Source organism: Otolemur garnettii, unplaced genomic scaffold (assembly GCF_000181295.1).
Source record: "Otolemur garnettii isolate 467f Iridium unplaced genomic scaffold, OtoGar3 scaffold00161, whole genome shotgun sequence".
Classification (NCBI taxonomy): Eukaryota; Metazoa; Chordata; class Mammalia; order Primates; family Galagidae; genus Otolemur; species Otolemur garnettii.
In genome coordinates this window covers 4,053,634-4,059,027 of record NW_003852556.1, presented here as the reverse complement: position 1 = coordinate 4,059,027, position 5,394 = coordinate 4,053,634, and the positions used below count along the sequence as shown (strand labels likewise).

Below are 5,394 nucleotides of genomic sequence, written 5' to 3'. Positions count from 1 at the left end.
TGATACCTCATAAGTCGTAAGTATCACTTTCAAGGCCAGTGCTAGACTTTTTGCGGCCACTATAAAATATAAATAATATGAGTACTGTCTGCTAAATTCATGAAATAAATAAATAAATTACTTACCTAAATTATCTGAATAGCTAATTTGTTGACATCACTTGTTTAACTAGCACTAACACACAGTATGATGTGTATCGTCTGAGAGATAGTTAGAAAATTTTTTTGTGGTTGCCAATGCCAAAAAATGCCATTGTTCATTAAGTCCAAACAATAGTCGTCAAATTCTAACAACTGATCAACAACGTGAACTTTGATAAGCAGTTCTCAATAATCAGTTCTCAATAATTATTTATTAAAGTTTAGCATTATAAAATTAACAAAAATAATATAAAACTCATATCCTGGTGAAATAGCCACATGGCAGTGTTGGGACCAGAATTGCCGTGGAGAGACCACCACACACATGTAAAGACAAAAAGTGCTTTATTTTGCAAGCACAGGCCTGGGCCACTCTTCTTTCAGTGTGGCTGGAGGAAGGCCGACTCCCTAGTGAAGTGAGCTGAGGTTTTTAAAGTGCATAGAGGAATTTCATCAGGTGTTTTGTTGGTTGGGCTGCTATTGGCTGAGCTATTCATGGTTAGGGACCCTCTAGAGAGGGGGAAGCTACTTGTTTGTTCCAGACAGTTTGGCTCCTTCTGAGCTAGTTGTCCTTACCTAGAAGCAAAAGAGGGAGCAGTCTCCTTCTGGTACTGATTCCACCTGGATGACCTTGCCCAGGAGGGGAGTAGGTAGTTTATATTAACCTTTTCATTTCCAAATGAAGTTACATTAACCTCTTCATTCCCAAATGGAGTTACATTAACCTTTTCAGCAGCCAAAAACTGTATATTCCCTTCTTGTTGTCCCACTGTTCCCTAGCTTGTCGTGCATTCTTTCTAAAAATCGGGACTTTTTTAAAATGCCGCAGGACGCAGGACAAATTGTTAAAAATCAGGACTGTCTCGCCAAAAGTGGGATGTCTGGTCACCTTACTTTAGACCCTTGGTTTTTGGCCCACACATGTGAACATTTCTATGGTGTAACGTAGATATATGGGCAGTCCCCAGCTTACAAACAACATAGGGTCTGTAGGTTTGTCCTTAAGTTGAATTTGTACGTAAGTTGAAACAGGTTCATGTACCTGTTATGTGTAATAAGCTATGTTCATAAGTCTGAGTTCTGCGTCAGGTGGATGTTGATAATTTGGGGAGGGGGCTGCCTGTTGTTCTGTGGGGTGTTTACCTAGGAGTGGAACACCAGCATTAGAAAATGTGTCTGGCTTTAGTAGATACAGCCAGCTTGTTTTCAGAATGAATGGTACTAATTCATTAGCAGTTTTTTCAAGTTCCAGCCATTCTGGCAGTTGCAGAGAGGCAGCTCATTGTGACTTTAAATTATATTTCTCTGGTAACTGTGATAATACCATCATGTGTTTGTTCTCATTTCATTACCCTCTTGCGAAGTTTCCTATTCAATTATGTGCCATAAAAACGCATTTTCTTTCTTTTCCCTCTTGATCTGTAGGCTTTTATTTTCAAGATATTCCTTCTTTACCAGACATGTACATTGTAACCATTTTGTTTCAGTTTATGGCTTATATCCTACTGTTCAAACTGTGCCTTTAGATGAAGAGAAGTTTAAAATTTATAAAAATTCTTAATGTTTACCACGTTTTGACTTGCGTTTGAGGATTCTTGATGTTGGTTGTGAAGATGGTGTCCTGTATTTTCTTTATGAAGTGGGATCATTTTACATTTAAGTCATTTTGGTGCCAGTCTTAATCCCAAAAGGCATAACTCCAAAGGCCATAATTCTAAAATGTTGAAATCCTTTGAGATCAAAATCCTTATAGTCTAAAAGTCCAAACACACACCTAAAATCCTGCAAGTTACAATTCTGAAATCATAAAATTCCAGATGTTAAAATCCTGTAGGATAGAATCTGGCGAAAGAATTACTGTGTTTTTGGTCGTATCCAGGATAGTTGCACTGTGATTTGATTTGTGGGACTTTAGACTTGAGTAATTCTGACGTTTGGAAATTTCCACATTCAGGATTATGGTGTCCAGGCCTGTGTCCTTTTTGGTGGTTCTTCCCTGAATCCAAGACATGTTACCCAGGTGGAAATGACTTCACAATGGCAAAAGAGGACAGTCAAGATTAATGATGTTCCCACACATATTTGTGTGGTCACGACATCATTATCATAAGTCAAGTGACCTTGGGAGTGGGTTTGTTCCTAGGATCTGTTTTCTGTTGTGTTGGTCTGTTAGTTCATAAGCCAATACCAAAACATCTTAATTATGATGCCTGTACAATGTATCTTGATAAATAGAAACCCCCCTATTTTGTTCTTCAGCCAGTCATGACTTTGGGACATCTCTATAAACTTTAAAGTCAACTTAGCAATTTCAATTGTATTTTTTTATTAGTGTTACATTGGGTATATAGATTAGATGGGAATAGTTGAAATTTTCACAGTATTCCATTTCCCATATCCTGGAATATTATATCCCTTCTATGATCATCTTTAAATTCTTTGGAGATTTTTCACTTTTAGCATAGAATATACATTGAATATGTTTCTAGATATTCTTCAAGTTTAGAGGATGTAATAATTCTTTTCCAGAAAATAAGAAAATGTTTCTTTTCTTTTCTTTTCTTTCTTTTTGTTTTTTTTTTTTGAGACAGAGTCTCACTTTATTGCCCATGGTAGAGTGCCGTGGCATCACACAGCTCACAGCAACCCCCAACTCCTGGGCATAGGTGATTCTCTTACCTCAGCCTCCCAAGTAGCTGGGACTACGGGCACCTGCCACAATGCCCAGCTATTTTTTTGTTGCAGTTTGGCTGGGGCCAGGCTTGAACTCATCACCTTCGGTATATGGGGCCGGTGCCCTACCCACTGAGCTGTAGGTGCTGCCCAGAAAATATTTATTTTCTATTATAATTGTTTATGGATAGTGTAGAGATAATTATTTTAATTTATATTCAACTTTTATCTCTCAAGCTTGCCAAATTCATATGTAAATATTAATTTGTATGGAGATTTATTTGCTTTTCTGCATATAATGCAATTAGTCTATAAATAATGACTTTTGCTTATTCTGTAGTATTCATCCCTTCCATACCTTCTTTTCTTCCATTGTGTTATAAGGCAGAGCTGTCACTAAAAGGATGATGGAAGCGGCAGTAACAGGTGTCCCTGTCTATTTCTAGTCCCAGGAAAACGCTGTCAGTGGCTTATTGTTCAGTTATCCTCCAGTCATCTGTAGTAGCTGTACCTTAGCATAAGTTACACGTCTCATTAGATTAAGGAAACCCCATTAACTAATGGTTTCCAAATTTTAATCAAGAATGAGTGTTGAATATTGTTATTTTTTTGACACAGAGTCTCACTACGTTGCCCTTGGTAGAGTGCCATGGTGTCACAGCTCACAGCAACCTCAAACTCTTGGCCTTAAGCAATTCTCTTGTCTTAGCCTCCCTAGTAGATGGGACTATAGCACCTGCCACAATGCCCGGCCAAGTGCTGAATATTATTGAATGCTTTTCTTTATTTATTGAGATAATCGTTTCTTTTTTCTTAATATTACTAATTACAGAAGTTGATTTTCAAACATGAATCTTGCATTTCTAGAATAAAGCCTCTTTAGTTGAGATATATTACTTTTTCATGATACTGCTGTATTCAGTTTGCCAATATTTTGCTTAGGATTTTTATATGTATTTTAATGAAAGGGATCTGCCTGTAATTTTTATTTCTGGAAATATTCCTATTAGGCGCTGATACCGAGTTTGTGCAGGCCTCTCAAAATGGAACGTGCAGTGTTCCTCTCCCGCCGCTTTCTAAAGTGATGTGTATAGCATTTCAGTATTTTGTTCACCTATACTTGGAAGAATTCAGTAGGAAAGCCTAAGTTTTCTCTGTGGAAACGTTTTTTCAGATGTAGATTAAATTTCCTTTACAAGGAAACAACTGGTCAGAATTCTTTTGCTCTGAGTGTTAGTTTGGGTAAGGTGTGCTCTCTTGGGATAGTGTTCATCTTCTCCAGATGTCCAGACAGAGGGGCTGACAGGTGGTTCCGAACATCTTCTGTTTCTGTGTCTGCGGGGGTGACATCGGCAGTTCGTGCATTTCCTCTGGTGTCCTCAGTCAGTCTTGCTGAGAGAAACTTGAATAAGAACTTTCAGCTTCTGTTCCCTGCTCCATTGATTTCTGCTCTGGTGCTTATTACTTTCTTCATTTTACCTGTTTCTGTACAACTGATTTAATGTCATAAGCTTCTTGAAATGCAGGCTTAAATATTAGTTATTACCCTTCCTATTTCCCTAGCATGCATTTTGGGATATAATTTTTATACCAATTACACTTTCAGTTGCATTTCACAAGGTATAGTTGTAAGCCTAATATTTCCCTATTTGCAATTTGAATCGTTTTAAACTCACAAGTTCCTTGTAGACATATTGCATAATTTCCAAATGTCTGGTGACTTTATGTGTACCCATCACTGATTTCTATATCTTTTTAATTAAAATGAGAGTTTTATGGTTTGTCTTGTTGTACAAATTTAAGGTGTACGTGTACCACCTGATGTTTTGATAGACAGGAACACAGTGAATGGCCACAGTGAGCACTTTAAAGTCTCCATCTCCTCACAGTTTCCTTCTGTGTGTGTGATAAGCTCACCTACGTTCCTACCTTCCTCACCTACGTAGCTAATTTCCAGAACTCCATACAATAGCCTATCTTAATTCTGCCATGGTTAGAGAACCAACTCTATGTGACTGAAATCCTTTACATTTAATGAAACTGGTTAAGGTTCAATTTAAAAGAATGTTTATTCTGCTGTTGTTGGTCTCAGTATTCTATAAAAATCAGTTGGTCAATGTGGTAATTATTTACTTCAATATTTTGTCTGCTTATTTCATGAATTACTAAGAATGATGTTAAACTTGCCCACCATAACTGTAACTCACATTTTTCTTTTATCTGCTTGATGTTGGATTTTAGTCTTGTAGGAATTGAGAATTGCTTTATTTCCTGTTTGTCATTTTATTATTGTGAAATGTCCCATTTTATTTCTGGTACTGTTTTCTAAAGTACATTTTTTATAAATCAAAAATCGTTATAATCACCTTTTTGCTGTTATTATTTGCATGTATATATTTATCTTTTTACTTTTAAGATTTTTAAGTCTAGATAGTCTTTAAGGTGTTTTTCTTTAGAACATATTTAGTATATATGTAGCACATATTTAGTATTTTATTTTAATTAGAGTATTTAGTACCTTTACAACAACTGATGTAATTACTGATATATTTAGGTTTAAAACTATCATTTCATTATTTCT

The 5,394-nt window shown here is 36.4% G+C and overlaps 1 protein-coding gene across 1 annotated transcript in view; it reads left to right on the top strand.

Annotated features, from left to right (window-relative positions):
• The window catches only part of MYO16 (myosin XVI), a 407,489-nt gene that overhangs the window by 90,116 nt on the left and 311,979 nt on the right, over positions 1-5,394 (top strand). The gene's annotated exons all lie outside the window — the stretch shown is intronic.